Source organism: Macrotis lagotis, chromosome X, assembly GCF_037893015.1.
Source record: "Macrotis lagotis isolate mMagLag1 chromosome X, bilby.v1.9.chrom.fasta, whole genome shotgun sequence".
Classification (NCBI taxonomy): domain Eukaryota; kingdom Metazoa; phylum Chordata; class Mammalia; order Peramelemorphia; family Peramelidae; genus Macrotis; species Macrotis lagotis.
In genome coordinates this window covers 573216159-573229373 of record NC_133666.1, presented here as the reverse complement: position 1 = coordinate 573229373, position 13215 = coordinate 573216159, and the positions used below count along the sequence as shown (strand labels likewise).

The following is a 13215-nucleotide window of genomic DNA, read 5'->3' as shown; positions in this document are numbered from 1 at the left end:
TGAAGGCCCGAGAGCCAGACCTGCTGGATCAGCGGTGGGGCTAGACAGCAGGGGCTTGAGTCAACTAGGGAGCAGAAGCATTGGTGTTGGCAGCTTGCGGACAGGGCTGGGGGGAGAGTTCTGGAGTGGGAGGGCTGGAGACACCATCCCTGGGCTCCTCTGGTCTGAGGAACACAGTCCCGTTACAGCTCAGACTTCCTCAGAGACCAAACAAATGCAAACTATTTCTGCCTCAGGCCCAAGTGTGTGAGCAGAAGAGACAGCCCAGCAGAGGAATGACCTCAGTCCAGGGTAAAGCCCACCATTGATTGAAGGCAAAAGAATTCAATAGCTCCAACTCCTCCCTTCAAGCAAAGGGAGAAGGCCTCAATCGAGGTCACAGACACTCCAGAGAAAGCAACCAGCACCTCCTACCAGCAAGCTAGAGAAATAGCACTCAGTGAGTAAAGCCTTTAGCGATCCCAAACCCCTGTGAACCAGCCTCCCCCCCGCCCCCAACTCAAGGTTTTAGCAAAATGAAGAAGAGTCAGGGGAAAGGTGGATCCATACAAAAATTCGTGGAAGGGAAAGACCCTAACTCAGAAAGACCTGGAACCTCTGAGGAGAATACGACCTGGTCTTCATCACAGAAAGATTTCCTTGAAGAAATAAGGAAGGAGCTTAAAAATCAACTGGAAAATTTGGGAGAGACAATTAATACCTTGCAACAAGAAAACAAAACCTTTGAAAGTACAATTGAACAAATACAACAGGAGAATAAATCTCTAAGACCCTCAAGTGGGAAAAGGCAAAAAGAAAATAATTCTCTCAAAACCTCAATTGGTCAAATGGAAAGCTCCTTCAAAAGTAGAATTGACCAATTGGAAAAGCAGCTGCAAAAGTTTAATGAAGAAAACGCCTCCCCCCAAAAAGAATGGAGTCTACAGAAACTAATGACTCCATGAGACAGCATGAGTCAGTTAAACAAAATCAAAAAATAGAAAAAATAGAAGACAAAGTAAAATACCTCATCAACAAAACCACTGACCTTGAGAATAGATCGAGGAGGGGCAACCTGAAAATTATACGACTTCCTGAAAACATTGAAGAGAAAAAAAGCCTGGACTTAATATTACAGGATCTAGTGATGGAAAACTGCCCTGATATCATGGAATTGGAGGGCAAAGTAGTTATTGAAAGTATACATCGATCCCCACCAGAAAAAGATCCTAAAATGAAAACACCAAGGAATGTTGTGGCCAAATTCCACAAACTATCAAATAAAAGAGAAACTCCTGCAAGCAGCCAGAAAGAAACAATTTGAATATCAAGGAGTCACAGTAAGGATCACGCAGGTCCTGGCTGCATCAACATTAAGGGATCGAAGGGCCTGGAATAAGATATTTCAAAGAGCAAGGGAGCTTGGAATGCAGGCAAGGATCTACTTTCCCACAAAGCTGAGCCTTCTTTTCCAGGGAAAAATATGGACATTTGATGAAATGGAAGAATTCCAAAAATTCCTGAATAAAAGACCAGAGCTAAACAGAAAATTTGGACATCAAACAGGAGGTTCAAGAGACACATGAAAGGTAAAAAAAAGGGGGGGGGGCGGTAAAAGGGAAAAAAAATGTGATCCAGTACATTGAAACTGCCTATATCCCAGCATGGGGAAAAAGATTCTTATAAATCTTGAGAACTGAAACTCTAACAGAGAGATTATACCTAGCCAGAAAAGAAGGACATTCATGACTGCTATCTAAAGAGATGTAACTGGCTTTAACCCCACTTGGAAGAAAGACTCTAATAACTCTCAGGAATTTTGACTCTATTCCATACAATATACTGAACTAGAAGGGACAGACACTCAGAATTTTCTAGGACTTAGATAGAATGATCTAAAAAAACACTACCACCTTAAAAAGGGGGAGAGGAAAGAGATGGGAGGAGGGAGGGGATTGAATAGAGTAAATCTCATTACACTAAGAGGTACAAAAAACCTATGGTAATAGATGGGAAGAAGGGAGCAAATGAGAACCACCTGAATCTTCTTCTCATCAGACTTGGCTTAAAGTCAACCTACACAAACTCAGTTAACTTATAAAACATTTAATCTTTCAAGTATTAAAAGGGGAAAAGGGAAGGGGGGACGGAGAAAGGGAAGGGGGGGGGAAAGGCGAGATAACAAAAGGAAGGGAAGGGAAAAGGGAAAGGGGAAAGAAAGGGGAGGGTGTGATATATGAGGGCAAACACATTGAAGGGGGTGGTATTCAGAGACAAAATACTTGGGAATATGGATAAGGGGGGTGAAAGTGGGAAAAATACAAACAGAGGGAATATAGCATGGAGTGCAATAAAGAATTAGTAATCTTAACTTTGAATGTGAATGGGATGAACTCTCCCTTAAAATGTGAGCAAGTAGCAGAGTGGATTAAAACCAGAATCCTACAATATACTGCTTACAAGAAACTCATTTGAAGGAGAGAGATACGTAAAAAAAGCAGGGGTAGCAAGCCTTATCTCAGAAAAAGCAGCAGCAAAAATAGATAGCATCGAAAGAGATAAGGAAGTAAACTTTATCCTCCTAAAAGGTACCATAGACAATAAAGTCATTTCAATACTGAATATATATATATATATATATATATATATATATATATATATATATATGCACCCAGTAGGACAGCACTGAAATTTGTAGAGGAGAAGCTGAAAGAACTACAGGAAGAAATAGACAGCAAAACTCTGCTAGTGGGAGACCTCAACCTCCCAGTCTCAGATCTAGATAAATAGAATCATAAAATAAACAAGAAAGAAGTTAAGGAGGTAAATAAATTGTTAGAAAAATTAAATATGGTAGACTTATAGGGGAAACTAAATGGGGATAGAAAGGAATATACCCGTTTCTCTACAGTACATGGAACTTATACAAAAATTGACCATGTACTAGGACATAAAAACTTAATGATCAACTGCAGAAAGGCAGAAATAGTGAATACATCTTTCTCAGATCACAATGCAATAAAAGTCATATGCATTATTGGGCCAAGGAGTTATAGACCTAGAACAAATTGGAAATTGAATAACCTCATTTTAAAAAATTAGTGGACCAAAATACAAATTATAGAAAGAATTAACCATTTTATCCTAGATAATGATAATGATGAAACAACATACCAAAACCTATGGGATTCATTCAAAGAAACTCTCAGGGGATATATTATAGCTCTAAATGCTTATATGAATTAATTGGAGAAAGAGGAAATCAATGAACTAAACATGCAACTAAAAAAATCAGAGAAAGAACAAATCAAAAATCCCCAATCAAATACCAAATTAGAAATTCTAAAAATTAAAGGAGAAATTAATAAAAGTAAAAGCAAAAAAAACCCACTTAATTAATAAATAAAACCAAAAGTTGGTATTATGAAAAAAAAACAATAAAATTGATAAACCTTTGGTCAATTTGATTAAAAAAAATAAGGAAGAAAACCAAATTGCTAGTATCATAAATGAAAAAGTTGAACTCGCCACCAATGAGGAGGAAATTACAGTAATAATTTGAAATTATTTTGCCCAACTCTGTGCCAAAAAATTTAATAATCTGAGTGAAATGGATGAATATTTACAAAAATATAAATTGCCCAGTTTAAATGAAGAAGAGATTATATACCTAAACAACCCTATCTCAGAAAAAGAAATTCAAGAAGCAATCACTGAACTCCCTAAAAATAATCTCCAGGGCCTGATGGATTCACAAGTGAATTCTACCAAACACTTAAGGAGCACTTGGTTCCAATTCTATATAAACTCTTTGGAAAAATAGGGAAAGAGAGAACTCTGCTTAACTCTTTCTATGAAACCAATATGATGCTGTTACCTAAACCAGGAAGAGTTAAAACAGAGAAAGAAAATTATAGACCTATTTTCCTGATGAATATAGATGCAAAAAAATCTTAAATAACATCTTAGCAAAACTATTACAAGAGTTATCACTAGGATAATACATTTTGATCAAGTAGGATTTATTCCAGGAATGCAGGGTTGGTTCAGTATTAGGAAAACTGTTAGTATACTCAATTATATGAACAACAAACCTATCAGAAATCATATGATCATATCAGTAGGTGTTGAAAAAGCTTTTGACAAAATACAGCACCCATCCCTATTAAAAACACTAGGGAGTGTAGGAATAAATGGACTGTTCCTTAAAATAATTAGCAGTATCTGTCTGAAACCATCAACAAGTATTCTATTCAATGGGGCAAAGCTAGAGGCATTCCCAGTAAGATCAGAGGTGAATCAAGGGTGCCCATTATCAACACTATTATTCAATATTGTATTAAAAATGCTGGCATCAGCAATTAGAGAAGAAAAAGAAATTAAAGGAATTAGAATTGGGAAGGAAGAGACAAAACTCTCACTCTTTGCAGATGACATGATGGTCTAACTAGAGAATCCCAAGAAATCATCTAAAAAACTACTGGAAACACTTAGAAATGTTAGTAAAGTTGCAGATTATAAAATAAACCCTCATAAATCCTCAAATTTTCTTTTTATGTCTAGCAAGATACAGCAGGAAGAGCTAGAAAGAGAAATCTCATTCAGAGTAACCTCAGACAATATAAAATACTTGGGAGGTTATTTTTCCAAGACAGACTCAGAATCTTTTAGAAAATAATTATAAAACAATTCTCACACAAATTATATCAGATTTAAATAACTGGGCAAATATCAACTGCTCATGGATAGGGAGAGCTAATATAATAAAAATGGCAATTCTACCAAAACTAAACTATCTGTTTAGTGCCTTACCAATCAAAATTCCAAAAAATTACCTAAATGAGTTAGAAAAAATTGTAAGTAAATTCATATGGAGAAATAAAAAGTCAAGAATTGCCAGGAACTTAATGGAAAAAAGTGCAAACAAAGGTGGCTTAGCACTACCCGATCTAAAATTATATTACAAAGCATCAGTCATCAAAACTGTTTAGTATTGGCTAAGAAATAGAGTGGTGGACCAGTGGAATAGACTAGGTGTAAAAAGCAGGAGAGGATTATAGTAATCTGCTGTTTGATAAACCCAAAAAGTCCAGCCATTGGGATAAAAACTCCCTCTCGGATAAAAACTGCTGGGATAATTGGAAGTTAAATGGATGAAACTTAGATTACACCAACACCTCACACCCTTTACCAAGATAAGATCCAAATTGTTACAGGACTTAGACATAAAAAAAACAATACTAAAAGCAAATTAGAAGATCAAAGACTAGTTTATCTGTCAGATCTATGGAAAGGGGAGCAGTTTATGACTAAGGAAGAGTTGGAGAACATCACCAAAAACCAATTAGATGATTTTGATTACATTAAATTAAAAAACCTTTTCCACTGTAACCAAGATCAAAATAAATGTAGTAAATTGGGAAACAATCTTTACAACTAATGATTCTGACAAAGGACTCATTTCTAAAATATACAGAGAACTAAGTCTTATTTTTAAAACAAAAAGCCATTCCCCAGTTGACAAATGGTCAAAGCATATGCAAAGGCAACTTACATATGAGGAGATCAAAGCAATTCATAGCCCTATGAAAAAATGCTCTAAATCATTGATTATTAGAGAAATGCAAATTAAAGCTTCTCTGAGGTATCACCTCACACCTCTCAGATTGACCAATATGACCAGAAAGTATAATGATCATTGTTGGAAGGGTTTTGGGAAATCTGGGACACTTTTACACTGTTGGTGAAGCTGTGAACTCATCCAACCCTTCTGGAGAGCTATTTGGAACTGTGCCCAAAGGGCAACAAAAATGTGTATACCCTTTGACTCATAAATACCACTACTGGGGCTATATCCTGAAGAGATGAGGAAAAAGGGTAAAAACATTACTTGTACAAAAATATTTAAAGCAGCCCTGTTTGTGGTGGCAAAGAATTAGAAATGAAGTAAATGTCCTTCAATTGGGGAATGCCTTAGCAAACTGTAGTATAAGTATGTCATGGAACACTGTTGTTATATTTGTAACCAGGAGGGATGGGATTTCAGGGAAGCCTGGAGGGATTTGCATGAAATGATGCTGAGTGAGATGAGCAGAATCAGAAAAACACTGTATACCCTAACAGCAACATGGAAGTGATGATCAACCTTGAATTACTCGCTCATCCCATCAGTGCAACAATCAGGAGCAATTTTGGGCTATCTGCAAAGGAGAGTACCATCTGTATCCAGATAAGGTGCTGTGGAGTTTGAATGAAGTTCAAGGACTATTCCTTTCAATTTAGAAAAACACAGATTATCTTATGGTCTGATATTGTTACCTCTTAGACTTCTTGTTTCTTCTCTAAGGATATGATTTCTCTCTCATCACACCCAATTTGGATCAAGGTACAACATGGAAACAAAGTAAAGACTGACAGATTGCTTTCTGTGAGGGGGTGGGGGAAGGGACGTAAGATTGGGGGTAAAACTAAAACTCAAATAATATCTTTAATAAAAATTAATTGAAAATAATAGGTTTGGGAAAAGGTCAGTGAACTTCTAGGTTCTGTGCCACCATCTTGGCTCTACCTAGTGTCCACTTAATCATTATTATACCATTTCTCAAATTCACCTTAAACCTGGCATTCCTTCTAACTGCATTATTTGTGGCAGAATTTTTAAGAATTATAATTACCATCTTCCTAGCCTCACTGATTCCCTTACGTTTTCTATTCCCTTTTTAGGATTCTTTTGTGTGTAGATATTGGAGATCAAGTTTTTTTTTATTTAATTCTGATTTTCATATAAGAGATTGAAATCCTTCTATTTTACTAATTATCATTTTTACCCCTTGAATTATTATGCTCAACTTAGGTAAGAAGATGATTCTTGGTTATCAACCTAACTCCTTTGCCTTACAGAATGTCATCTTCCATGACCTCTGATTATTTAATGTTGGAGCTGCTTAGTTATATGTAATTCTGATTGTGACTTCTCAATATTTAAATTGTTTCAATTTGATTACATACAACAATTTTTCCTTGACCTGATAATTTCTAAAATATGGCTATCATCTTCCTTCATATTTTTATGGTAGATTCTTTCAATAGCTATTTTGCCTCATGGTTCCAACATATCAGGGCAGTTCTCTTAGATAATTTCTTAACAGATGTGGTCCAGGTCTTCTTTTCCAATTTAGTTGCTTTGTCCAATGAGGTCTTTTTGCATTTTCTTGTATTTTTCTTTATTCTTTTGAATTTGTTTGATTGATTTTGATCTCATAGAGTCTAACTTCCACTTTTAAAGGGGTTGTTGTGCTCAGTTAGCTTTTGTAATTTCTTTTCCATTTGATCAGTTGTACTTTTTGATGAACTTGTTTTCTTTGAGAAATTTTAAAATTTATTTTCCAAATTTGGCAAATTTTCCTTTTTTAAGCATTTGTTTTCTTTTTTCCAAGCTGTTAATTTTTTTCATTATTCCCTTGCATAATTCTCATTTTTTCCCAATTATTCTACAACCTCTTTTTTTTTTAGGTTTTTTTTTTTTGCAAGGCAAATGGGGTTAAGTGGCTTGCCCAAGACCATACGGCTAGGTCATTATTAAGTGTCTGAGGTTGGATTTGAACCCAGGCACTCCTGACTCCAAGGCCAGTGCTCTATACACTTCACCACCTAGCCACCCCCTTCAACCTCTCTTAAATGATTTTAACCTCACTTTTGATGTCTTCCTTGAGTTCTTTATGTACTTGAGACAGTTTCCTCTTTTTTCTTTGGGACTTTGCCCCTAAGTGTTTTGAAATTGTTGTCTTATTCTGAATTTGTGTTTTGATCTTCCTTGGCACCATAATAGCTCTTATAGTCATGTTATTTTTGTTGTTGTTTTGCTCATTTTTTTTAGTCTTTTTCAAATTATTGTAAATTTGTGCTCTGCTCCTGGCATGGAAAGATATACTTTCTCAGTAATCTTGTGCCAGGCCCTGCAGGCCTGGTACTACACTGAATTTGCACAGAGGCCCATGGGGCACCCTCAAGTTTAGGATTGTGCTGAAGAAGTGATGGTTTTGCTGGAGACCATAGGGATCTGGAAGTTTATCATATCAGGATCCTGGTGCTGGTGCCTGGCATAAGATTTGTAGTACATTTCAGCATTTTCCCAGTCTGCACTAAAGGAGATAGAAATTTGACCACTGAAGGCTGTCTGTTTGCCTGGGGCTATGCTGAAACATATGTAGATCTGATTTGTTGAGCCTGCTCATTCCTCTGGCTATGCTGAGGCATGTTGGGGAGGGGGGGAGTGGTATTGCAATTTGCCTGCTCCAGTACACCAAGGTTCAGGATCTCCCACTGGTTTGCTGAGGTGGGGCTTGCTGCTGCCTTGTTGGGATGCTTCCTATTCTGAACTTTGCTCCCCTTTTACCCAAATTAGACCGTTTTTTTCATGCCAGTCTTCTAGTTTCTTGGGCTAAAAGAATGCTTCACTAGGGAAGAGTTCACCTTTGCTAATTGTCCTCCTTACCTGCTAAGAATTTGAGAAATTCATGGTCAGAAAAAAGGGAAAGGGGAAAGAGAATGGAGTTTGTAATGGGTCAGGACCAAACAACTTAGAGAACTAACAAGTAAGGCTTTAAGATCTTCTTTTGGGGAATCCTGAGTCTTTTTCTAATTTCACTGAAATTGGGGAATTAAAAATCACTGTCAATATGATTATTGGATTTAGTTCCAGGAAAATATTTTCCTGGACATTATTAATAAAAATTGAGAAATTGTCATATAAAAATAAAAATAAATAAAGCATTGTTTCACCCCTTATTTTTGCTGATTCTGATACACTAGGATTGGTTTGAGGGTATTAAATTTTGGTTGTTTAGAGGTGAATGTGGAAGAATTATGATAATTTATTTTTTGTTCTGACTTCTTGGTTCTAAGAATTCCACTTTGTAAAAGAAGTTTTTGAGTAATATTTTATTTTTTTCTTTGTAAATGTTTTCATTTATGTTAAATGGTTTTGTTGCAATCAAGAAAACTATCTTGTGATATTCTTGGAAGGATTTCATGGGTAGTAAGAATGGTATACTTTTTTCTATCATTCTAAGACAGAAAGGTCAAGCTTCTTGGATGTTAGCAAAATAATTTGATATGATACTCATAATTCATCATTAAAAGATGAGATTCCAATTGATGACACTAATTTGTGAGTCTAAGTTTCAAATCTGCTCATTTATAAGTTAATACAACCAAATCCCTGAAGGATTAATATATGTATCATAAAGGTTCAGATTTTATGAATTTTTTTCATTTTATCTTGGGTTGTTTTTTTTTTTCTTTGATGGATGTAAATAGACTAAGAATTGCTTTCATTTGGTAGCCCTAATAAAATTGTTCACAAAATAACACACATATGTATATATATATATATATATATATATATATATATATATATGAACATACATATGTATATATAATTAGTTCCCAAATGTTCCTGTTAGATGCAAATGTATCTTTAAAACGTTAAAGTCAAATTCTTTGCCCTGTATAATGATGAGAAAGCTAAATAAAAAGACATAAATGATTGGTTTAATTGAATTGAGAAACAGAAGTTAAGTGGACAAATAAAGAATGGGAAGTTAAAGTCCTTAAAAGAAATAAAATTCTGGAATAGGTCATTTTCATTTCTGTATTATTAAAATTATATTAGTAAGAATTGTTATAATTACCTAAAAAATCAACTCAGAAATTATTGTACTTTAAAGACCACAACTTATTCAAAAGCACATTAACATATGTGTGCTCAATTGTTCTCTTAGGCAAGTTTTTATTTCTATTATCTTTTCGCTTTTTTTCTGAATCTTTTTGATAGGCTATTCGAGGTTTGCTTTTCTCATTTATACAGGATTAGAATTTTTCAACTCAATTCTATATATTAGAATATATTTTTTCATTTAGTTAGTGAATGCTTATAATAAACGTGGTATTTTATTAGGCATAGTTATGCGGATTGTCAATATAGAGAATGAGGCCAATTCATGTCTTGACAGAGCTAACTCATGATTTGGGAAGTTCTGAAGGAAAATGTGGAAGACAAGAGGTATTAACCTGCATATGTAAACAAAGTTTTGGAGAACTTCTCTTCTTACTGTTTTATGCCTGAGACACCTGGAAAGTCTTTCCAAGCATCATGCCAGAAAACTGGGATGTCCATTTACATTGCCTGAAGAACATCTTGAAAATTACCTAGACAGGAAAGATACCAGATAACATGACAAGTTTATTTCAGATAGTATAACTCTGATAGGCTGACCATGTAGTTTGAGTGTCAAACATTGGTCTTCTAAATTCATAATGAATAAATCATAGCCAAACACAGCATACCCTGCCTGTAACATTGTGATATCATTAGTCTTAAAAAAATGGAAGATGAACAAGGCAAATGTAAGACAAAAATAAAAGTCTGAGTCTCTTGAAAGTCAATTAGTAGCAGTTTAAAATAGCAATTAATAATTTTTATTTTAAAAAATTTATAATAAATATTAGTTTAAGATTATTTCCTGACTGTCACAATCTTACACATAGTTGTGAGATTATTGAAGGTTTTTAAGTTCTTAGTTCTAAATTGGATTTTCTGCAACTTTTTTAAAACAATGTATTAAGAAGGGAGAGATCGTGTTGCTTCTCAATCTGAATGCCTTTATTTCACTATGTATTAAGTAACTGATAAAATTAACCAATTATCCCCTGCTGTCCTACATTCAAAGTAAAATAGATCAGTTATAAAAAGGGACAGAAACAATACCTGTAAATAGGGGGTGATTGAAATGAATTCCTTTTTTGCTTCAGGGAAACAGTTTGTTTTCTCTATTTTTACTAATGCAGTATAGCAATTTTAAGGAGTTATTTTATTCATAACTGGGTGATGATCATTTTCTAGTGAAAGAGTAATTTGTAAATATCATAGAGCTAATGCTGAAAGGTGGTTTGACGAACAGAAATTCTTATTTTATTTTATTCAATTTTTTATTTTAAAATTTATTTATTTATTTTCATCCATGTATACATGCATATTTCCAAGTTACAGAATTTCCCTCCACCCTTCTTTTCCACCCCTCCTCACCTCAGCAGGGAACAGTCAGGTTAGCATTTTACATACATATTTTGTTAAATATATTTACAAATGAGTAATATTGGGGATGAGGAATTAGGTTTAAGGGAAAGAGATACAAAAGATAATTATACAATGTTCATTAGATTTGTTTTTTTTTCTTTGTATTTTGTTTTTCTTTGTTTTTCTTCCTCTGGTTGGGGATAATATAGTGCATAACCAGTCAAATTCATTTGTCCTAGCTCTCTGGACTTTCAAGAGAAGTGGTTTCCATCAAGGTTGTTCATCTCCTAATGTTGTTCTGTTGGTTCTACTCCCTTTGCTCAGCCTCAGATCCTGTATGGCATTCCATGCTTCTCTAGAGTCCAACCATTTATGGTTTATTATAAAACAATAATATTTCATAGTATTCATGTACCATAACTTGCTTTACCATTCTGCAAATGATGGGCATCCCCTCAAATTCCAATTCTTTGCTATGACAAAAAGAGCTGCTAGAAATATCTTTGAACATGGAGGAATTTTCCCATTTTTTTTTACAATTTCTTCTGGATAGAGACCAAGAATTGGAATTACTAAGTCAAAGGGTTTGAACAGTTTTATTGCACTTTGGGTATAGTTCCATATTGCTCTCCAGAAAGACTGATACCTTTTACAACTCCACCAGCAATGCATCAATATCCCAATCCTCCCACAATCTCTCCAGTGTTGATCATCTTCCCTTTTTTCTCACCTGGGCTAATCTAATAGTTATGAGATGATACCTCATTGTTGTTTTAATTTGCATTTTTCAAATAAATAGTGATTTGGGGTATTTTTAATACGATTATATATAGTTTTAATTTCTTCTTTTGAAAATTGTTCATATCCAATGACCATTTATCAAATGGGAAATGATTTACAATCTTATAAATTTGATGCACTCTCTATTTTAGAAATGGGTGGGGGGGCGGCTAGGTGGCGTAGTGGATAGAGCACCGGCCCTGGAGTCAGGAGTACCTGGGTTCAAATCTGATCTCAGACACTTAATAATGACCTAGCTGTGTGGCCTTGGGCAAGCCACTTAACCCCGTTTTCCTTACAAAAAAAATAAAAAGAAAAAATAAAAAGAAAGGGGTGGCCAGAACGCAGCCTCTGGGGCCGGGGCCTTGCGAGCTCTGGCCTCCCAGCTGGATGCATGCCTCTTGCAGCTTTTCCTGGAGCTCAGGCAGCTGGAGGGAAAGCGAACGGCCTTGAACGCCCGAGTGGAGGAGGGCTGGTTCAGTATGGCTCCTCTATGAACCATCTCTTCCCAGTCCGCACCAGTCAGCCCGAGCCTGGTCGACCCGAGTTCCAGGTGATTTGCACTAGACCTGGGGCCCCGAAGGACTTGAGAGCCGAGCAGGTGGAAGGCCTGACTGATTGTGGGGGGACCCCAGCCTTTCTTGCCTCCAGGGCTCCGGAGGCGGCCTCAGCTTCAGGGTGCTCCTCCGCTGCCCACCCTACCCACGCCTGCCACCGGAGCGTGCCCGGACCTGGATCCCTTGACCTGGTTTGGGATCTTGGTGCCCCAGAGTCTGCGACAGGCCCAGGGAAGTTTCCGAGCAACTCTGCAGATGGCTGGAGAGAGAGCTGAGCTCCAGAGCCGATTCAAGTGGGGGAGAGCCCAGATTCAAAGCCTACAACAAGAGAGACAGAAACTGCTTGATCAGCTGGAAATGACATGAACACATTCTTTAAAGTTTCCAGGCCAAGTTAAATACTTTGTATCTTGTTTGAGTGCCCCCCCCCACTCCACTTTGCCTTTGAGGTCTTCTTAGAACTTGACTGCTAATTCCTCCTGTCCTCCCTTGGTTTTTTTGAGTCCTCTGAGTGTGACAGAGCAGGCCAGAGACAGTGCCAGTAACCAGGTAGGCCAGATACATTTGATCACGAGGAGGTACCAAAATGTTTTAAAGTGTTTTCTCCAAAGAATTTCCACTCAACAAATTGTCCCCAAACCAAGCTAAGGCATGGTCCTGAGGTGGGTGAAAACTAGGGTTCTATATAGGGCAAGAAGTCTTATTTCTTTTTCTTAAGCAAATTTCATTTTAGTTTATTTCTTGGTTTTTGCAATGCAAGTGGGGTTGGGTGACTTGCCCAGGCTCACACAGCTAGGTGGTTGTTGGGTGTCTGAGGTCTGA

The 13215-nt window shown here is 36.3% G+C and overlaps 1 pseudogene; it reads left to right on the top strand.

Moving 5' to 3' along the window:
• Positions 1-12759, top strand: part of LOC141499369 (coiled-coil domain-containing protein 115-like) — a 155280-nt pseudogene extending 142521 nt beyond the window's left edge.
• The last annotated feature ends 456 nt before the right edge of the window (positions 12760-13215 follow it).